At 34.5% G+C, this 24,564-nt stretch overlaps 1 protein-coding gene across 4 annotated transcripts in view; it reads right to left on the bottom strand.

Annotated features, from left to right (window-relative positions):
- The window catches only part of LOC123676190 (RNA-binding protein Musashi homolog 2), a 96,756-nt gene extending 72,471 nt beyond the window's left edge, over window positions 1-24,285 (bottom strand). For 2 of the 4 annotated variants that reach the window (XM_045611933.1, XM_045611934.1), the window contains exons 1-2: window positions 23,918-24,285; window positions 3,001-3,032 (exon numbers count right to left, since the gene is read on the bottom strand). The gene's annotated coding sequence lies outside the window, so the exon portion shown is untranslated. The remainder of the gene's footprint in view (window positions 1-3,000; window positions 3,033-23,917) is intronic. The other 2 variants (XM_045611936.1, XM_045611935.1) reach the window with 2 other exon arrangements.
- Between the last annotated feature and the right edge of the window lie 279 nt (window positions 24,286-24,564).

Below are 24,564 nucleotides of genomic sequence, written 5' to 3' on the forward strand. Positions count from 1 at the left end.
TTTATTTCACTTAAACAGCTTTAAACACTCAGAATCATTAACACGTTGTTGCTTTTGATCGATTGTGAGCTCGCGCGGCACCCATTTTGCACACAGCTTTCTCATGTTCAAATATTCATTAATTATATGATGTACACGTACACGTACACGTCTTCACAATGGGTGCTATCTCGATCAACCCCCTTTTTCGCACCAAATGACTGGAAATAATAGTTCTAGTACTAAAAACACAGCATGTTCTAACAAAACTATTGCCAATGGTACTAAATCTCTAATGGTTGATACAAGGCCTGATGGCAACGGGTTTTTCAAATATTGAAAGAAAGTTATTGCTAGGGTGTCACGTATTTTCAATTCTGATTAATTATCCACAAAAATGTAAATTACAATATTGCACCTATTGGAAATTCATAATCATGTACGTCAATGAACAATGTTCACATTTTCTGCTCACTAGAAACCATTCCTTTACGAAACTATTAAATTTTTCCTATTTACCAGGAACTCAACTCAATTCCAATATTCCCTCCTTAATCGATAGTTTAAAGTAATCGTCGTTTACTCGCATAAAGCAATTAAACTGGTATACTATTGGATTTGGCAGTTACAGAATTCAATACTGAATATAGCCCTCTAAATCATCGAGAACACCACAGATATCATTTCGATATTAATTTTCTCTAATTCTGTGGTTATTCCGTTCATTCTTCCACATCTTGTAGAACAAAATCGTGCGAGAATATATCAGAAACGCACAGTTTTCATGGTTATATTTTATTATTCTATGTTGGCACTCCGAACTTTCCGCTACGGCTTTATCTGTCAATTCATCAAATTGCCTTAAAGAAATCAGTTCTGCCAACCAACATTTTTCAATGCAAAAATCACTAAATTATATTTATGGAAATATTTCATTAATTTCAATGAAAATGCAATGAATTAGAGAAAATAATGTATAATACTCGTACAGAAGGTTCATTCTACCACTCGTTCATTCCAAAACTCGCCACTTCGTGGCTCGTTTTTGAATTTTGAACTCGTGGAAGAATATCAATGTCTTCTGCACTTGTATTATAAATAACTATTCTCTAATTCTGTGGTTATTCCGTTCATTCTTCCACATCTTGTAGAACAAAATCGTGCGAGAATATATCAGAAACGCACAGTTTTCATGGTTATATTTTATTATTCTATGTTGGCACTCCGAACTTTCCGCCACGGCTTTATCTGTCAATTCATCAAATTGCCTTAAAGAAATCAGTTCTGCCAACCAACATTTTTCAATGCAAAAATCACTAAAATATATTTATGGAAATATTTCATTAATTTCAATGAAAATGCAATGAATTAGAGAAAATAATGTATAATACTCGTACAGAAGTCTAATTCTACCACTCGTTCATTCCAAAACTCGCCACTTCGTGGCTCGTTTTTGAATTTTGAACTCGTGGAAGAATATCAATGCCTTCTGCACTTGTATTATAAATAACTATTAAAGTTTAGACAGAATATGGCAATATAATTCTACTTTCAAACAGCAATAAAACTCATTTTACGAATCAGATGTTTTAGCTTTTTGAATGTAGGTACCTATCTAAAGGCACTTTATGCACAACAGATAACTGATGTCCCCTCTAACCAAACATTGAAGAGGTCGATATCTGGCGTTTTTTATGAAGCACATTTTCACTTGAATAGACACGACAACAAACAGAAAATGATGCTGGTCTGAGATCAATCCCGGGCTTCGCAACTCTACTAAAATCACAATGTGGTGTGCAATTTCCTCAGCTGGTATTGTTGATTTGAGAAAAATGAGGTCACCGTGACAATGAATTCCAGTATTTGAAGATTTTTTCTACGAATTGTTGAAATGTGACTACGGAATATTTGTTTAAAAAAAAATAGAAAATCACTGACGTGGAGTCGGAACTTCTTCATTCATGCGCCAATTGCGTCCTCGGAAACCTGTTATGTGGCCTCCAAGAAACAATTGGTGCATGACTGTCAGTGAAATATTAGGTGAAATAAGGGATTCATCAAGCCAAGTAGCTTTACATATTAACCAACTAATTGACTTAAAAATCAAGCTCGTGAAAAATTATATACTTGAGCTTGACTTGACTTGATTTTAGATATCTATTGCTCGACTTGATACCAAGCTACTTGATATTACTTGAGCTGACATGCACGAGTCGCACGGATATTTCTGTGATCTCGTGCGCGCTTAGACTAAATAAGAGGATTCCTCGAGCGTCGAGAGACTGAAGCATTCGCCAGTGTGACTTTATTAGTAGTTTCCTCACATTTCTATGAAATCTATTGGTAGAATTTGGTAGTTTCAGAAATATTTTTCCAAAATTGGCCAAAATGTCCAAGGATTTTCTTTCAACACCAGTATCTTTAGCTCCTGTTGAAGACAATTTTCCAGATCTGCTCTCATAGTTACAAAAACCCGCAATAGGTTAGGCGACAAATCTATAAGATGCCTCATGTGTCTTAGATCCTGTATGGAAAATTATGAAATCAAACAAAGCCTGGAGGTTTCTCAATATTCAGAAACTTTTTTTTATTATTTTTATTTTGTTATGATTTATACTGATTTGATTTATGTTTCAATTTCAAGAAAGTGGATATTTTCGGTTCTTTTATACAATAATTTTAATAAATGAAAGTGTTCTTTACAAGGTTTCTTCTCATTTCATCATTTTTATTATTGATGTGACACTACACAATAAAACTGCTAAAAATCAAATAGCTTGATATGATTCAAATTCTTGATGAATAAATACTTGACTTGAGATTGAAAAACTACTACTTGACTTGGGCTTGACTTGAAATCAAGTTAAGCTCAAGCCAAGTTCAAATTCAAGACAAGACGTGAATCTCTAGGTGAAATCCAAATTCAATCAAATCTACAATTCTGAATTCACCAGGAACAAAATATGGACATTTCGGATAGAATGATTACTGGTTCAAGTTTGAGGAAAATAGACTCACCTCCTACAGAAGACAAGTTGTTGGTAAGGCAACTGCAAAAAGAAAAGAATTTTAGTCAAACATAATAAAAAGATGAATATAATATCTGGTTCCATTCAACTGGACAATAATTCATATTAAATTTCTGTATAATGAGTGCATGGCTGCATCATAATGCCGATTGATGTCTCCATTCACTAACGGATCAGAATTCAAATGATTCTGTCAAGATGCTCTATTAGCATACAATACTGCGATTCCGTAAATGCTGTTATTACTCCGGTAAGATATATTGCCATAATCTTCAGAATAAAAGCTTTACTTCCTGCAGAAATCAATTTGAAAGAATATACCAATCATCTCGAACAAATATTGCGATTTGGAGTCTGATGATCTTTCTATTCAATCGGATGAAAGAAAATACACAAAAGAAGAATTTTTTTCCTTTTTCCCTCATTATATATTATAAAGATTGGCATTCGAATCTTCTTAGCATTAAATTGAAGGTGGTGTAGTGATGAAAAACTATATTTAGGCGAAGATTGATGGAACGAGTATTTTGACCAATGAACTAAAAGATTAATTGGCAGAAATCAACTGGCAGAATTCCACGGATCGGAGCTCTGGGATCTTCAACTTGAACAATTCCTCGGATTTCACCACCAATGAGAACCATTTTTCATGATATTTTCCTTCTTATCCCTTTCACTGAATCTAAAAGTGTGAAATAATGGGCCCACCATCTGCTGCTATCTCTCGTAATATTCCTTACGAAGTAGCTCCAATGAAATTCAATAAAAATTAATATTTACCTTGCTTCGAGTATTGGTTTATTAATTTCAATAATAAACATTTGAAATCGCCCAAGTGAAAAAAATCCAGCTTTCACAGTTTACGTTCGGACATGTGCAGAATCCAAATATCGATTAAATGAAAAACGGAGATAGCACCGATATGAAGTCAGGAGCTTCAGAGCGCTAGTTCATTCAAGCGCTGATTACGTTCTTTGAAACCACATTATGTTGCCTCACAAAAGTTCTTGACAACACATCAAAGTCTCATTTTTGGTCAATATTCTACTTAAATTTTCTGATATCAACTAGGTCGGATCTAATGTCACTGAAATATTAGGTTTTTTATTTCATATCTAAAAGGAGTATTGCCGTAAATTCAAAACTGAAAATTTCAATTATTGTATACTCGGCAAGAAATTAGCTTTGACATTATTTCAAATTGTACTGATATTTGAAATCATCTCAAACATTTGTCAGGAAGCAGTATCAAAGCTTAGATGTCTAGAACACTGATTAAATTTTCGAGTTTTGAAGGGACCAGCCTTCCTGGATTTTAATGGTATTGGTCCCTTTTCACTTAATTTCCGCATCGATTCTTATTGCGTCCACGTCAGATTTCTGTCAATTTGGTTTTGAGGTTAAATCAAAAGTCGATCAACATTTGACATTACAAATGAAAATTTTGAAATGATGCCGTTGATTAGTCAATTCTTTGTATAACTCCATCTTAAGAAAGAAAAGAGAAAAAGGACCTGTGCCGAGGCGAGTCGCCAGGATAACCTTGATCCAAATCTAATTAGTGAATATACCAGTATTTTATGCATCTTAGTCGAAGCCTTTGCCTCTCTATGGTTGTTAGTTTTTCATTTCGATATCCTGCCCATTTTATGGAAAAAATATCGAGAAATAAGGAAGAAATTACCATACCAGTAAATTAATAAATAGTAGGACGAAAAATTCAATTGGAGCAGAGGAAACCTTACTACATCTAAATGAATCAGTTAAATATAGCTAATAAACATCGAGTAAATTGGCAAGGTTTCTTTTATCGTCACAAAACCTAAAATTTATGATGATATTTTTCAAACACGAGTGGACAGATCCCATAATTATAAACAATGAATATATTGTTATAGCAGCTTGTTCCGCCCATGTAATGCAATTTATAGGATCTCATATTACTTCGCTCGCCCAAAAACCATAAACTTGAATTCATAGACCAATTAGATAATAACGCAGATAATCCAAAGGAATGCATTTTCACTCACAACCTTCACCTTCAAAATTCTCAGAGAAGGTTTATTCACATTGGTGTTCCTTGAATATATACACTCGTTAATATCAGGGGCGTAGCGACCGGGGAACGATTGGAGAAATCTGTCCAGGGCAGAGCACTCGAAGGAAGCCCGGGACGTCACTTCTAAGTGCCTGTGAACCTATAAACGTTTTCTCAGATCTTCTTTTTGTATAAGAACTGGTATTTTATTCCCTACGCCTCTACTTTAATTTCTCCTATTTCCTGTTGTTGTCTAATTGGGAGACTTTCCTTTCTATTGCATGTCACTTTTTTCTTCTATTTGGTAGTTTGAAAGAGATATATCCTTTTATCTGTCATTCTTATTTTGATTTGTAGTATCTTTCTTAATTCCTTATTCTCATACTTTTTCAGCTTCTCTATTGTGTTCTTTCTTTGGTTGTCGAATATTTCCTGAATAGTTTCTATTTTCAATTCTTCTCTGATGTGTTGGTTGGTTATATACCAACCAACTGCTGTTCTGATTACTGTATTTAACGGACTTTGCAACTGATCCTTATTATTGTTTTTCGTAAAATACAAGGTTACTCCTGCATACGTAATGCTTGGTATTAGCTCTATTTTTATTATCTTTAGCTTGTTTTCTGAGAAAAGATTACTTTTAGGGTTGAGCAGCGGGTACAGTCTCCCGTGCAATTGTCTTGCCTTTTATCTGTTTGCTTCTATCTGTTTGATGAAGTTCATTCTTTCATCCGAGATATTTTGCTTCGTTTTCCATTCTATCGTCTGATTTTCTATTTTGACATTTCCTGTTTTCTCTTCCTTTACTGTTGTTCCTCCAAGGTAGATTGCAACTGAACGTTTTCGCGATAGATTCAAATTAAATAGGAAAAAAAACCGTAATGTGCTTTAAATCTTGAAGGGGATTTCAAAGCCTGTCAACTAGCCAATTCTCGCTACGCCACAGGATGGTATGAAATGGTGGGTATTTATATTTCTTCGTCCTATTGACAGTTACATAGCAGGACTGGGATGACTTGGGAACAGACTGTCTCATATGGCAGAACCTAAATTTAGAATTTAGCGTCCCTTTTGCCGCAGAAGAAGTGTGCCTGAAATTACATATTCATGAGGGGAATATGTAGAAATTATGATTCAGTTGCCCGCTTCATAAATTAAAAGGCAAGCTCGCCAAGGATTTGAATCAACTCTTAGCTTTTGGGTTGTGTATTTAGCCTGACCGCGACAATTTTCCGTTTTTAATGGAATATGCAAATTTCTGGCCATGCACCATGACAAAGAGAAGTGACAAGAGGAAATAATGAATAGCTATGAAGATTCTCACGAGAGCAATGTACTTCTTCTTCTGAGAAAATTGTTTTCGGAGTCGAAATGAATAATTTCAGGAACATCTCGTTATGAATTCTTTATGCTAGAGCAGATATCATCGGAAAGCCTTGCCTGAACATGGATAACTTTGGAGATTGCTTACATTAAAATTAAATGAGAGAGTAGTAATGGTGTGATGGGAAAAGGAATACACTTATGAAAGTGTACTGCCGAATATCAAAAATGGAATACTCGCACGAACATTTGAGTCATATAGAAAAGAAGTTTTTTTGAGTATTACAAAAAAAAATTATCACAGAGCTAAAAACATTTATGAAGCACTTTAGAACATTTATGAGATTTGTCAGAAGAAATAGATATATGAGGCAATGTTCAATGGAATGGATGGTCGAATAATAGAAATAATAATGAATATATATTGACTGAAAAAGAAACTGCAACGCCCAGAAAGAGCTATTTAAATTTTAATTTTTTCGGTAAAACATAGATAGTATAACAAGGAGTAAATAATTGAATTTGGAGAAAAAAATCGTGAAGGTTTTTTCATGTAAACAATTTTTGTTACTTAAATATAGCAGTCGTTTTTTGAATATTATTTAAATTTTACAGCAAACTAGCTATTCGAAGAGATCCGAAGTCGATGTTAAGTTGGTGTTAAAATGCCTAGAGCTCGGTTACGCGGAACTTATCGCCAACTAAGTGAATTCGAAAGAGTTCGAATACTGTAGGCGGGGTTGTCATTTCGAGAAATCGCTAACTGTACGAACAGAAATCCATCTACTGTTATGAGATGTTGTCAAGCATGGTTTGATAATGCCCAAAATCAAAGAAGAGTAGGCACCGGACGTCAAAGGGGCACAAATGAAGTTCAAGATCGAAGTCTAAGACTTATGGCCATTAGAGACCGATTTGCAACAACTCGATCTTTGCCTGATGAGTGGTTAGGAGAGCAAGGCCATCCTGTAACTGTCCGAACCGTTTACAGCCGGATAAGATCTTTTGGACTGCAGCATTATCGACCCCATCTTGTGTTACCTCTGATGGTTGAGTATCGCCAGCCCGATTACAGATGTGCAGAGAACGTCAACATTGGAATGTGGAATGGCATCAAGTAGTCTTTTCTGATGAATCTCGATCCTCCTTGGGTGCACATGATGGCCGAAGAAGGGTTAGACGACGTCGAGGAGAAAGACGTAAACCTCAGTTTGATGTTGAGCGTCATGTAAACCGGACAGTAGGCGTTATGGTATGGGGTGCTATTGCACATGCAAGTAGGTCACCTTTAGTCTTCATTCGATGTAACATGACAACGCTGCGTTACCTTCAAGAAATTGTGGAGCCATATGTTCTCCCTCACCTCAACCGGCTCGAGAATCCAATATTTCAGCAAGATAATGCCCGACCTCATGTTGCCAGAGTTAGTGTAAACTTTTTTGAAGCGACCCATGTGAATCTTTTGCCATGGCCGCCAAGATCCCCCGATTTTTCGCCCATAGAGCATGTTTGGGACATTGGGGGTAGAAGGCTCGGAAATTTATCCAAGCCCCCACAGAATTTGACTGCTCTGAGACATGAAGTACATATAGCTTGGGATAGTATCCCTCAAGAAGAAATAGACCATCTTATTGCCGATACGTGCTGGGGAGTATATGGATAATTGCAGTGGACAAACACATTATTAACAAATTTATTAACGAAAATTGTAAATCCTTCGTTTTTTCCTCCAAATTTCAATCATTAACTTTTTGCTATGCTACAAAATTTTAAATTTAGACAGCCCCTTCTGGTTTTTGCAGTTTCTTTGTCAGTTAGTATATAATAACTTGCTTACAGTCTATTTGGTTGTAAATTTTCAAGTAATACGCTTCAAAATTTTGTCAGAACTATCGTTATGAAATCCTTACATAGGCATTATTAATACAATCTACATAAAGTAAATACAGTGCACGATATTTCGTGGTTATTTGAAACTCTCTCAAGGGAACATATTTCGTGACTAGCATCACAACGACTGATAATTATCATAGCACATTCCTGAACTATATTGAATGATTTATACGTGGCATATCGATTTCACTCTTTCGGAATTCTATATTTTTCGTAAGTCATCAAAACGATACCTCCGATAAAAAATTACACAAAGCACTCATGCCTGGTCAGAATGTCATGCCAACTCATTCAGTATTATAGTTGAATGAATTTCACTGATTCAGTTAAAGAATAACATTAGATAATCCATTCCATATAACTTCGGACTGTATATTTCAATTGTTCTTCACTCCATTTATGCGTTATACATCAAATTTACATGACATCTAAGTTGAATATGCTTCTATGATTATTATTGTGAAATGAATCTTTCTTCCAATAAGTTATGTGATAATTAAGTGCATATTGAAGACCTTCGAATAGAATAGAAATAGAATAGTTGAATGTGTCAAAGAATATCTGAGCTTTTTCAAAATAATATGTTGTTATTATTTTAGTAGAACGATACTGACAAACTTCATTAGCTCCATTATTTCAAAAGTAGCAATTCAGTTCCTTCTATTAAACCGATTTATTGGGAAAATGATATTTTTAGATGGCTATTAATGAAATTATTCGATGTATTTAGTGTTATATTGCTTTACAACCGATCCAATGTAAAATATGATATGATAAATATGCTTTTCCGTGGTCTACTGTCTCTACTCCTTGGTCGTAGCTCCTACTCAAACCTGGTCTATAACTTGATCAGGTTATTTTTTTTTCATCTCCTCAAAGAGACAGATTTTTCATTCATGTTCTATTTTGCCATATTGTCAACAGAAATGAAACACTAATGAGAATTCACACTTGTGTCGATCGAAAAGAGCTTTAAAGTTTTGTTTCCTTTAGCCAATATAATGAGATTCACTCCGAGTAAAACCTGAAATGAAATATTAGATATTTTGTAGTACTCAAAACTAGTTTTTCTATTTCATCGTGATTTTTTGCCTTCAAAAATAACAGATCGTACTTCGTTGGAAAATATTTATTTTTTTATTCCACTCTATAACTCTGCACGTTGGAACTCTTTTCAGACAAATTTCATTATTAGAAGTACCTAATGATCCTAAACATCTTGTGTACAGATTGTAATAAGATATAATGTTTGTTAAAAACTGAAGAGGCCTGGTGGACTCTGGCTCTATCATGTACAAAGCAACGCAACGATATAGACACTTCCTGCAGTATATGAAAATTCTAAGCAGAATAGTTTAAAAGGGGTTCGCGTTATTTATAATTTTGAAATAAAACACTTAAACAAATGAAAATGCAGAACAGAAGAATCATTTTATCTATTTGATCTCAATTACTTTCGATACACCCTGTATAATATAAAATATTAGAATTCTACATATCACTGGGTTTTCATATTTATATTTATCTAGGAATCTCCATGACAACGACTAATTAGATCTCTCATGACTAGAAGAACTCTCTCTGTACCTGCGTTGATAAAAAAAGGCATTATAAGCGAAACTGCAGGTGATACTGGTATTTATCCACTTGGTAGATCAACTGAATTATTCACGGTAGGTAACACCGAAGCATAAATTTCGTCATTTTAAACTGTAACAGGAATTCGAGATAAAACATTCAGAAAGAGTAATTCCATAAATCTAGGATTTCAGTTCATGCTTTTCGACGAAATATGAGGGAAAACACACAGGAGAACTACCTATTTGATAAATAGAGTGGGTGTATGATGTTTTGCTATTGTGGTTGATGCACCAACATCATTCAACAATGTGTTACAACACAACACATTTCTTTACCGGAGTTCTAACATCTGCGTGATGTTGCGGAGCACTATGATGAATCCCTTTCACATCCGGAAAATACAAAACACCAACGAAATGATGTCTCAGACCTGAAAAGAAGTCTGGAGGTGATATAAAAACATTGCAAATTTACACTCTGCTTTATTATATCCCTTCATATCATATTTCAGTTCCTAAGAAAATGACTTTATGTGAAGGAATGCTATTGAATAGGATAGTACCAACAAGTTTCGAATTTCGAGATTGTATAACATCTAATTATAGAGAATAGTTATTCATTAAACAAGTCCAGAAGGCATTGATATTCTTCCACGAGTACAAATTCAAAAACGAGCCACGAAGTGGCGAATGTTTGAATGAACAAGCGCTAGAATGAGCCTTCTTTACGAGTATTACACTTTTATTTCCTCTAATTCACTAAACTTTTTTTTGAAATAAACATTATTATTATTATTTGCATGAATATCGTTTAGCGATTTTTGCATTGAAAAATGTTGGTTGGCAGAACTATTTCTATGGCACAAATTTGACGGAGAAATTAATCCGCGACTTGTATATACAGGGTGATTCACCGCGATGGCCTATAAGACGTTCATCGAAAACTAATCTGAATTATGTGATGAAAATTTACATATTGGGGTTCGAGACAATGATCTTTCTTCCTTAAATATTTTCAGAAATCTACAACTTCCGGTTATACCGGAAACAGACTACTTCTTTTTTAAGACTTTAAAGATTGGTCATGGAAAATTTCACGAAAAAGATTTTTTTTCAAATTCTTCATTCAGCGATCACATACATTAAAAAGAAGAATCTAAAGAGATGACAATATGAAAAGGATATGGTGCTGCAACCGCAGGTGTGATGGCTATTCAGCTGATATCGTTTTCCATCGTTAATGGCATACCTCTTTACAATAAAATAAACATCCATTGTCTACTCTTTCTTATATCACCTTTTATTGACATCGGCAATCGATATCCAGGGCCGGCTTTAGGGGTAAAACAGTTAAACGTCCGTTTCAAGCACCTCTATTTGAGGGGCAACAATTCGGCCCAGTTTGCTGGCTGCTTTTTCATATTTCATCCTTGATTCTTAAGAACAACTTAAGGTTGTTCCACTTTACTGCGTTTTTTAACATTCTCTGCAATAACAATATTCAATATAACACAAGTCAGTTTAACCAATGTAAACAGAATTCCCTATTACCCTCATTGGAAGAGGGATAAAATCATTTTTAACAATGACTAAAAACAATACTACCTTCGTTTCTGAATTATTTGGCAGACTTTTACAATTTCGCATTTGGAATTAGTTACTGTTAAATGCCAAATTTTTTGTGCGAAACACATTTCGTTGATTATGTTTTTCAGCAGGGGCGCCGATAAATTCTTTGCATCAGGCGTCAAAATTACTGGCACCGGCCCTGGGACCGTATTCTCGACAAATGATCTTTCAAAACGTATACGTTCTTTCAGTGCTCTGCTCATTAAATGTGCGTATACGTTTTGAAAGATCACTTGTCGGGAATACGGTCCCTGTCGAGATCCAAACCTAACTAACCTAAGTTTTGAGATCTTTCCCTTCGAAAGTTATTGTTTATACTGCCGGCCGGACGAACAGAATCGAATTGAGGATATGATTCGACATCATACAGGGTGGCCATTTGAAAACGAAACAGACGAGATTACAGACGAAATAAAGTTTTTCGATAGAAATGCTCGGACAGGTCGATTTCTGTTTCGAGGGGGACAACTTAAGATGTAGGTTACGGACGCATAGCGCTTCAACCCTTGCTACTACAACCCTCACCCCCAAATTTTGAATAGGGAAGATGGGGTGAGTGATACCTCATTTGAAAGGTATTTTTATACTGATTTCACCACAGTAATTGTTTTTTCATTTTATGCATTAGTTCTCGAAATATTCTTAACTAAGTATCATTTAGATAAACATGTTAATAGGAAGTATGTTTTGGAATTAGTGTCAAAGTTTCAAGAAACCGGGTCCGTGGCTAATTAAAAACGGAACATGGAACTAACTAACGCATGAATATTTCGAGAACTAATGCATAAAATGAAAAAACAATTACTGTGCTGAAATCAGTATAAAAATACCTTTAAATTGAGGTATCACTCACCCCATCTTCCCTATTCAAAAATTGGGGGTGGGGGTTGTAGCAGCAAGGGTTGAAGCGCAATGCGTCCGTAACCTACATCTTAAGTTGTCCCCCTCGAAACAGAAATCGACCTGTCCGAGCATTTCTATCGAAAAACTTTATTTCGTCTGTAATCTCGTCTGTTTCGTTTTCAAATGGCCACCCTGTATTTGAAGAATACAGACAACGAGATGAAATGATGTAGCCATCAGTTCAGAGACGAGCGCTCAAAAAGCTCATACCAACTCAATCCCATTCGATTGACGACAAACTATCCTATCTCATATGAGTTTTTTTTTAGTGGAATAGCAGACGCATTCCGTGTATCGCCTATCCACTTCTACTAACATGAAACTGTTGCTACAACTCTATCGCTTCTGGAAAGTATAACGTCAATTTTTGAAACCACTTGAAGTTAGAGCAGCACATTAGCCGAAGATGACTGGTGCCGAGGAAGTTTGAAGGGATATAAACTTTCAAGTTGATAAGATAGTTCCATGACCATAATTTTCACTTAAATTTAGAAGCGCTCGAAGTTTTCACGGTCTCAACCGATTGTTCGGTGCTATATAGTACCCCCACAGTGAAAATTCCGAATTATGATATTGCCACCAAGAGAAAATGAGGTCATATTTCATTCGCAACGAACAATAATTGAGAAACTAGAGATGCCGCCTGCTCTACTTGAAGAGATTGTTCGTTCCTTCGGGGTGCCCCTCATCAAATGCTGAAGCCCGAAAGACGTTACACACATGATCCATTTTGATTTATTATTACCCTTTCATTTTGTGTGAAATCTGGGATTTGCCAAAACGTTGAGAATCTCACGCTATGTTTCAGTGGCGGCTCGCAATATACATACGCGTACAACTTTGCATCCGCCGTTTTTTCCGAAATTCGAGGCTTTATTGAAAAAAAATGGTTATACTTTTAGGATTCAAAGTCTTGTCCATCGTTGACCACTACTTTCTGCCATCTTTCAGGCATCGTACGAATGCCGAGTTCAAAAAACTGGTCATCTTTTGAAGCGATCCACGAATCGATACAATTTTTTACTTTTTCACAAGACCGGAAGTGCTGGTCAGCAAGGCCGTGTGCCATTGATCGAAACAAGTGATAGTCCGAGTGAGCAACGTCTGGAGAATACGGTAGGTGGGGTAGGGCTTCCCATTTCAACGCTTCCAAGTATGTCTTTACCACTTTCGCAACATGGGTTCAAGCATTGTCATGTTGTAAAATCACTTAATCATGTCTCTCGTTGTATTGCGGCCGTTTGTCTATCAAAGCTGGCGATCGCCTGTGATTGTTTCAGTCGCTTTTTAGTCCTTGTTTCTGAATCATTCCCATTACTTTTAGACATTTTGAAATGGCTTGTTGCGTCATTCCCAATGATCCTGCCAATTCTTGTTGCGTCATTCCCAATGATCCTGCCAATTCTTGTAGCGTTTGACACGAGTCTTGATCAAGTAATGCCTCCAATTCTGCATCTTCCGCCGCCATGTTGGTATTCGACGTCAAAATCACCGTTCCTGAAGCGTTGAAACCATTCTCGGCACGTTCTTCCGCCAATATCGGCCTCACCATAGGTATTTAGAAGCATTCGATGAGCCTCAGCTGCAGATATCTTCTTAGTGAAATCTCCCAAAAATGACGAGAATTTGGCTCTTAAGCTGACATGTTTAATCGAGAATAACTTTGTGATGCAGACACAAATCAACTAATGTATGTATGCTATTTTGTATGGAAAATAACATCATTCAAATGACTAAGATGACTTCTCCGTAAGTATGGTCTGTCAACTCAAAATAAATAAAATAATAAATTCGGCAGTATGCTCGGTGTTGGTTCTTATAATTGGTAAGTTGTTACATCTTCAACATGAAGTTTGGATGTAATTTAGTTTGTATATGTCAAAAAATCCCTCAAATGTTCATATCAAATTTAAGAAGAATCATTCCATTAGAATCTTTCGTGTAGATAAAATAACCGACAACAATTTTGTCATAATAAAATCGCATGAATGAACGAGCGCTCAAAAGCTCCCGATTCCAAGTCAGTCCGTTTTTTTTTGTTCCATTCTGAAAAATACAAAATGTGGGTATCAACTTATAATTTGATATCTTCTTCTGTACATTTCCCAAAAATCGATAAAAGAATTTTAGTTATTCTTGAGTTATTCATCGTCCAGTTCACCAATTCACGATACCAAGTCCAGACAATCCAAGACAAAGGATTGCTCGGTAAATAGTGACATTGATCCATGGTAAATATGCTGTGAACCAAGGTTCATTCCACTGACTTGTTATATGATTTCCCAGAATTGTGTTTTGAGAATTCCAAGAATTGATCTGCGGAATAAATACAATTGGTCATTTTTTTTAAATAATTTTACCAGTTTCAGGTGGAACGCATAATAATAATTTCAATCACTATGGTGATAAAAGTTTGTACAAAAATGGGAAAACGCTGATGCTTTATATCGAAATACAATTAACAATTAATGTACAAAGTGATATACCACGCAAAGGTAGAATTACCTGATAACTTTCATCTATCACCTTTTCGGAGTTATTTTCAAATATCTCCATAAGGGTTCAAATCGATCTTTCAATTGAAAGGAATATTTTATAGAAAGAAAATTTCAGTGAAATCTGATGGATAACAGTAAAAAATTATACATCCTATAAGATAAGACATCTAACAATGTATATGACAAATCATAACTATTAAAAAATCACAATGTGCCGAAAAAATATTCATTAACCAAGTAATAACATTTTTCTAGGAATGTTTCCTCAACAATTTTCTTTAATTACTGCAAACGAAGATATTCCATTCTTCCAGAAAGACGACGAAAAAGTGTCACATTGATATAAGGGGGGGCAGCATTTCATACCTAGTTGATCTGTGTTTCAAAAAATATAGGACTCTATCATTCCTTGTATTATAATCATGAAAAACTGAGAGCTTCTTTGAATATTTTTCATTCTCCTTGCGATATAAGAGCCACCTGAAAATAAAATATTGACGCAACAGTCAAAATATTGTTCTAGGTATACAAGAAGATCGAGGTGCAATATTGAATATCATGCGCAGCATTATACTTTGGATTATGAATACACTAGCAACATGAGATGAGTTTCACCATAACAAAATATTATAAGAGATGTGGCTGTATAGAAGGCTGCAGTAAATATTCATTAGTGATTGTAGAGGAATCGTATTTTCAATTTTACGACCAAATATCATGAAAGACTATATTCAGTTTCATGCAAACGTATAATGATTATAATGAATGTGTGAGTTTCATTTCAAGTTTTGGTCTAGGTAAATGACGAGAAATCTCAACTTATTGATATCGTCATTCGGTTTTTTGAATTCAATGCATTCAGTTTTGTTGATATTAATTATCATGTTCTCTGCCTACACATTTTCCCACAATACCGCAATATCAGTTGACATAAAGTGCGCAATTCTTCAAATGATTTGGCGCGAATCACAACTGAAGTGTCACCAGCGATTAAGACCAAACTCAATTTCTTCATGTAATCTGATAGACAGATCTGAAATCAATATAATAATAATAATAAACTTTATTTAGCACTCGGCTATTGAAAACAATACAAATGTAATCCACTAACTAAATTAAATTCTTCATAAATATAACTCATTAAACATTTTTTGAATTCTCTATAATTATTACAATATTTGATCTTTTCAGGTAGTTCATTGAAGATAACTAATCCCCTGCTAAATGTGGATTTATTCATTAATGTAGTATTAACTTTTTCTATGTAAAAATCATCTCGACGTCAAGTATTATAATTATGTAACTCATCAGCAAATTTTAGGTTTTCACTCAAACATTCAGGTAACATTTCATTCCTTGCTTTGAATATTAAATCTAATGTTCTATAAATAATCCTTTGATTGACACTCATCAATTTCAAACAATTTAACATAATTCTTATGGGAGTTCCTTTATTACATTTCAAAATAATTCTCATACCTCTATTTTGTACTTGTTGTAACTTATCTATGCTACCTTTATTTAAATTAAACATAACTGACGAGCAATAATCCACATGAGGAAGTACCAATGATCTAAACAACATCAGTTCATACCAATTTTACCCCTTATTCTAGATATGAAACCAACCTTTTTGGACATTTTATTTGCGATATAATCCACGTGAAACTGAAACTTTAAATCCTCGTCTAAAATCAATCCTAAGTATTTCATTTTAGTAACCCTCTCTATTTCATCTTTATCAATATTAATTCTGAAATTACTTATGTCGGTACTACGTGTCCTATATTCACTACTTATTACATATACTTCGATTTTTTTATATTGACTTTCAAGTTATTGTCGCAAAGCCAAATGAACAACCTTTCCAAATCCTCGTTAACTAATTTGAACAAAATTTCAACATCATATCCAGAAACATATATCATAGTATCATCCGCAAACAAAGTTATTTTACAATTCCATACATATTTCACTACATCATTTATATACAATAGAAATAAAATTGTTCCCAAATTTGTACCCTGAGGTACCCCAAATTCATTTTTCCCAATTGATGACACAAAATTTCCGAATTTTACTTTTTGCGTCCTTCCTGTCAAATATGACTCTACTGAATCTACTGAATTAAACTATTCTCACAATATTTTGCATGAACATTCATTTCACTGTTTTGTAATTGATTTTCCAATTTCAGTTCGATCAGATGAGTATTTTATCATCAAAATAATAAAAGCTCATATTATTTTAATTCTGGGACCATAGAACGAACGGACCCTGATCCTTAACTGAGAATTTTATATCGCTATCAAATTTATGATTCGTTTGAGAATACGTTCCAGTTCTTCTTTTCCTCCAATTATATTTCATTTGATATGTGGGTGTTGTTTCTTCTCAGATGCAAATGATCCCAATGTTCAAAGTTTTTGATTACACTAAGTGGAATGAATACATCATTACCGAATAGATATAAAACTTCACTTGTTTACACAGGCTGATCGTTATGTTTACCGCTAGTGTCGATACACTAAGTGGATTCGTGAAGTCCGGTTCAAAATATGCTGGTTTCGATAAATTAGGAGGTCCATTAGTTATCGTTCGAGTGGATATTTGATGGGCGCCACTTCAAATGCCGAAAATATAACTGTAATTTTCCAAATTCTCTTTTTCGCGCTTGTTCAAGGAGAACAGCGGGCTATCGTTTTGCCCAATTTTTAATGTTTGTAATAATCAGTCGAAATGTAAAATTAACCTAAAGAAGCCATTATATTGGCGCAACAATTGTTGTTTTTGAATAAGTTATTTTCAAATTAAAATATTTGAGATTTTTTTTTTTAATCAAATGCGAAGCATTTTGAAAATAATTCATTTTAGGCACAAATTGTCTATACAAAAAAATTAAGACTACTAACTAGGCTATCCGACAGGCAAAGAAATTCGAGGCATTCCATTTGAACCAATGGATTCATGGATATTTTTTGAAAGTCATTTTGAAAAATTTGCAGTGTCCTTTGGACCACCTGTAGACTTGGAAACTTTTCGGGAATTCAATGAAAAATAAATCGTACAATTATTTCGAACGGTTTCCAAAATATTATCTTTAGTTTAAACCTCAGAGTAATAAACATAGATAGAAGGAGCATTTATGTCATTTTCAGTAATCAAATTCTGTCCCCAACACGAACTATCAAATCTGACAAGAAGCGCGCGGAAATGAAAATATATCAGTGATACGATATTTCACTTATTTCACGAGTTTCTCCATAAAGAATGCACTTCTTATGTACCATAGTGAATCAACGTTCCATATTAACTCAAAATATATTGAAATAAATACCTCAATATATCAGAAATTCAGAAAACAAACTTCAAGCGCGCCAAAAGACGTAAAACAACCGATGACACTAGGAGAGCAAAAGTTGCCAAATCTTGGATTTCAGCAGGTAGATACAGAAAATAATAAATATTCTTCTTATTATAAATTTGACAATTAGGAAAAATATCAGAGTCCAAATATTCAAAGTTGCATATTTAATCGGTAATCACTCAAATAAATATATTTCATTCAATATAATATACATTCATAATGATATAGTAAAATTGTGATTCGAAAATATATCACAATCCTACAACGTAATCTAACCATGTTGGGGACATGTAATAATTACGTATATTTCCTAAGTTCCTCTATCTATGTTTATTACCGAGGTTTATTACTCTATGGTTTAAACCATTAAAACAATGAAATTTTTGGAAAAAAGTGGCCTACGTCAAAAAGTAACACAAATGAACGATGACAAGTGGGGTATTTCAGAATTTCATGTTAAATATGAGTAATATATAAAAAATGGGCATTCCCATTCAAAAAAACAAATTACTTCCGGACCAGCCTGTAGAGTCAAATAATAATAATAATTTAAGCTTATGTGCTGAGTGCTGTCGATTCCGTCAAAATTTGAGCCATTTTCCTAGCCCAAAATTCACAGGAGTTATCGACCGATCGAGCACTATTGACTCACCCTGTATATTGATCAAATAAAATCGACTTAAAATAATATATTGCGGGGAACTTTCATCATTATTTATATGGGTAGCTGTATTTTCGTCTCACTAAGGAAAAATCCTAACAGAACTACCTCACCGCATGAAACCTATAATGAGCAGTCCAAATGACCCAATTTCGTTAGAAAAAAATCCCAAAATGTCTGGGTCACGCAATCGGCTGAAATCAATTCAATTCTCTGCAACGATTCCATCGAAATGCCTTCTCTAGAAGCAGCAGCTTCGTCTGGGTTTTTTTCGTGTCTGACGTACAGTTATCCTAGCAGAAAAATACACGCCCTATGCAACGTGAATTCCCATTTTAGGTCACAGTATTATTATTTTCCATTCAAGACTGCAGACGTGGGAGAACTTCGTAGTTTTTTTAAGTTCTATAGGACTCCCTAAGACCAGCATTGTAGTTTGGTAGAGTTGATACGATTCAGTTTATTTATAATGAGATGTTTCTTGGTATACACGGGAATGTAAAGTTATTTCTTAGTTTCCTTCCTGATTCATATTATAGCAAGCCTTTCTTTTATAATTGGGGGTTTTATTTTTGTGGTCAGAACATGAAAAACTGGAAATTTTATAGTGTTTCATTGATTTCTTAATTTTCGACCACAAAGTTTGGAACAAGGATATTGTTCTCGAATTTGCAATTTATGGATGAGGAACTTAATTTTTTGAGCGTTTGTCAAGATTGAATATTAAGAGGGGGTTTCACTGCACCTCTACCTTAGGGTCTCTTAATTGTGAGGATTTGTATTATATTCTCGCAATATCTTATAGTTCTCACCATATCAAAGATTCGAAGAAACTTTTTGGAATGCTTCAACTAGGGATTCATCAAGCCAAGTAGCTTGACATTTTAACCAACTACTTGACTTGAAAATCAAGCTCGTGAAAAATTACATACTTGAGCTTGACTTGACTTGATTTTAGATATTAATTGCTTGACTTAATATCAAGCTACTCTATATCACTTGAGATTGATATGCACGCGTCGCACGACATATATTTCTGCAATCTCGTGCGCGCTTAGACTAAATAAGGGGATTACCCGAGCGCCGAGAGACTGAAGCATTCGCCAGTGTGACTTTATAGTAGTTTTCACACATTTCTATGAAATCTATTGGTAGATTTTGGTAGTTTCAGAAATATCTTTCCAAACTTGGCCAAATTGGCCAAGGACCATTCAGCTCCTGTTGAAAGACAATTTTCCAGAACTGCTCTTAGAGTCACAAAACCCGTGATAGGTTAGGCGACAAATCTATAAGATGCCTCATGTGTCTTAGATCCTAGATGGAAAATTATGAGATCAAACATAGCCTGGAGGTTTGTCAATATTAAGGAACTTCATTTTTTATTTTGTTATGATTTATAGTGATTTAATTTATGTTTCTATTTCAAAAAGATTGATATTTTCGGTTCTTTAATACAATAAGATTAATAAATAAAAGTGTTTTTAGCAAGGTTCCTTCTCATTTCATAATTTTTTTATTGATGTGACACTACACAATAAAACTGTTGAAAATCAAGTAGTTTGGTATGAATCAAGTACTTGATGAATAAATACTTGACTTGAGATTGAAAAACTACTACTTGACCTGTACTTGATGAATAAATACTTGACTTGAGATTGAAAAACTACTACTTGATCCGAGCTTGACTTGAAATCAAGTCAATAAACAAATTAATTTTGGACAGCTTGATCCATATTCTCAACAAATAAGTTCTCTTATGAATTTTTGCTAAAATTGCTGAAATTTGAGTTTTTGAGGAAAAAAACAACAAGAACAATATTGGATTTTTCTAATCGCAAAAATCCACATCTAATTGTTCGCACGTAATGAAATTCTTCGAACGCATAAAAATATGCGGAATGGCGTATTGGAAACGAAATAACAGAAATACCAAAATATTTGTGTCGAAGTCACGGTGTTTTAGCAAAGTACTATTTCATGATGTATTTGTGAAATGATCTTGAAACCAACAGGAAATTGGGATGTTTATATTTGATGAAGTATTTAGAGTAATTCAGAGGTTTTATTTTACGACTTGAAAACGTTCGCGATATTGTCAAACTTAAACATAATTATTGTATAAATCTTTCAATGAAAATAGAATCGATAATTCAAATTGCGAGTATACATTCTTGAGTTTTTTGTGTGATTACAACAGACCTTAATTAAGAAGCCGATCTGGATCAAAGAGCCTCTAATGATTTGCATAAAATGATATCCTTCTATACATGCATATAATATCACAATGTTGAAATACCTCATAATTAGAGACAATTACCTCTCATTAGGAAGTTATTAGATTATTTGTAACGAAAGATATGTGTATTTTTCCTAAAACATTACTGAAATCAGTTCATCTATCATATATTTCTCGTTTAAAAATAGAACTTGATATTTATACATAAAAAATCGATTAAATCTTGTGATTTAATGTAATGGTGGTATAAGATGATACGTATATTCTTACCGCAAAGTACTGCATTATAGTTTTGGAATTTATGTGTCTCTAAATTTTCCGATCTGTAGATATCTAGTAGGTACAGCATAAAACTGCTTGCCTAGACTTACTACTGACCTTGTAGTACAGTACTGACAGTTGTCCCTTTCATATCCAGTAAAACGCTTTTTTCGAATAATGTGAGATAGAAGATAAGAGTGTATATAATGAAATGCGTAAAAATTGGCAGTATTTTTTTTTAAATTATGAATTTTAAAGATATATTAATAATACGTATTACTTTTTACACAGAGTATTATTATCATCACTTCATATTTCTCAAAAAGTTTCCTTAATTTTCGAAATTATTTGGTAGGATTCAAGCGCTAAGAGGTTTTTTATTGAACCCAATTTTCAAATTTAATACTTCTAGCCATAATTTTTCTACATTGTAAATGAAATCTGATCTACATTTCACAAATAGTTGGATAAGACATTACCTTCAAACAAATATGTATTTAATGTTTTGATCTTAGTAATTCTCAACGTTCAAAATGCATGAGATTGCTTTTGTAGTTGTTTTGAGAAATTATTAAATTTCACACAACAATACTGCCGAAAATCAACATTTTGCAAGAGACTCTGAATAAAAATTACTTATAATTTTCAATTACCAGAAACCAGTCCAATAAATACAAAACACATACCCATTATAAAAACTAAACAAATGAGAAAACCACTGACGTCAGTCAGTAAACTTTGGGCGCTCGTTCGTTCATGTGACAATAATTGCACCCTTGGAGTCCACAGAACTATATCCATGAGTTCAATTGGCGCAAGATTGACGAGCGCTCAAAAGTTTCCGACTTCACATCCTTGCTTTCCTCATTCTGTTTTATTTTGCTTGAATTTTCTTCTGACAACACGAAATTTTGTACGAAACTTGAAATTGTTATTCTTTATAAACTTGCAAATTTTCAGCCTGATCGAATCTATTGTCATCTATTGGGTATTTCTTCTTCAATTTTTTTCTTTCTTGAATTTTCTATTGTTTTGCTTATGTGATGAGCTTAACATTTTGCACGAAGCTTGAAAATATTATTTCATACCTATTTATATTAGGTCATTTTAATTCAATTTCTTGAATTTTTATGATTTTTGTTGAGCAATCAACATTCGATTTTGAATGGAGCTTCAAATTGTTATTCCACATCCAAATGTAATATCTATGATATTCCGATAAAAATTGTAGTTTAGAATTTATCAAGAAAAACATATAAACAGAACCCTCAATCGTATTTTGACCACTAACAATCTCAAGAGAGGAATTCGAGATCTGAACCTACCCTGAAAATTTCTAGTTCCTAGCTCTTGAGTCAAGAATGGAAGCATACCATTCGTGATTCGAAATATTCTAAAATAACAGACATTGTGATGGAAAGATAATGCGATCTGTTCGGTGACAAGAGCTCAAAAATTTAAATCTCGTTTGAAATTTCCACCAAAATGTGTGGGTAGAATCCAAGTCTACAAGAGTTATGCCCGAGGTTATGCCTAGATATAGTTTTCAAAACAAAAACTTGAATTGAATAATCACTGATACCTATTATGAAGAGTATAATTTTGTGTTTGAGAATATTCAGAGTATCGTCATCATTCTATATTTTTGAAAAATCTTCCTTCATTTCCGAAAACGAATAATATTTCAATTCTAAAACAATCAAAACCGGCTTAAAGATAACCCCATTCGAAATCAACTCACGTCATAAGCCGCTATCGTATCGTATAATAATAAATCAAAATCGAGGTGGGTTTTACAACCATGCCAATAAATAACAATGCCTTCAATCATTCATATCGATGCGAAAGATCGAGATACCTGAACACACACGAGAAATCATGGTCATTGTGGGATTGAATCGAAAAAGGCAATGTAGGATACCTCTGGCTTTTCCTGAATTATGTAGCTTTTACGACACGAGATGAATGGCAGAAAAACACCGGTGGATGGTAGCGATAACACCACTCTCTGGATCGATCAAATATGCCGGTCGTGAGAGCAAAACACTGGGAGAGAAACGTTTATATCGACTTTAGCCTGCTGGCCCTACAACCGTTCCATGCCGCACTGAAATTCCCTGGAGTATAGCCGATATTCCCCAAATCAGGATTCGCCGAAGACGCCAGTCAGCTGATGGTGGGTTTCGACCTGGCTCCCAGATGTGTGAAGCATAACTAAAATCCCAGCAGGAAAAACAATTTTCGCTATTGTCGAGGATTCACCAGCAATCGATGGCATCAGTAGGTGGCTGTATCATCTCAGAGCAATCAACCAGATTTATTGGTTTCTTAACGACTGGAGTTTGAGTGTCAACGTGAATGAATACATTCTAGACAGTTTTGGAGGCATATCATCGATCAAACAGTCCCTCTGTTGTATTTCATGAATAGTCTCATTCATCATTTCACACAAACATGTCGACACAAAAACCGATCAAGCAAAATATGTAGGTAAGCAGACATTGCAATACAACTTACCGGTTAATATTGTGCGACAACGGAACTTATTGATAGGTTAACAGAGGGCTTCAGCATCGAACCATCCACTATTTTCCTGATATGGAAGATCACAAGTGATATTTACGTACTAACCACTAATCTTCAGTCAGTTTACACTACTAAATTTACAGATACAACTGTGTAAAACATATTGTCGCAGATATTCGTTTCAACTAGGATCTTTACAAAGGCATGCGAGGGCTGCGTTGCCACACGTGTGAGGATTGGTTTAATCTTTAGTGCAGTCCGATAAAAAAGACATCGATGAAATTTTATTATGTATCTCCCGCAGTGATTCGAGTACACTTTCCTGCGATCGCAACGAATCTGACGATCTGGTTCTGCTCGTGGTGCAGGTTTCCTTCGGTTGGTCCGGTCTTCGGTCGACGGTCTTGCGTTGCGAGGTTGTTAAAGCTGCTGACTCGCGCAGGAGCGTTGGGGTGGTGTGTAACTGGCGATCACGTCGAATCGGATCTCTTTTTTTACTTGTGTGATAATATGTGTGGTGTGTTTCCTACGGTCTTTTACGGGGGAACTGCAGATTTGATAAAGTTAATCGCTTTGCTGTTAACATTTTGATCTTCGGTCGGCACTTCAAAATCTGACTGGATGTTGTTGTCAGTGGC

This window comes from Harmonia axyridis, chromosome 3 (assembly GCF_914767665.1).
Source record: "Harmonia axyridis chromosome 3, icHarAxyr1.1, whole genome shotgun sequence".
NCBI classification, from domain to species: Eukaryota; Metazoa; Arthropoda; class Insecta; order Coleoptera; family Coccinellidae; genus Harmonia; species Harmonia axyridis.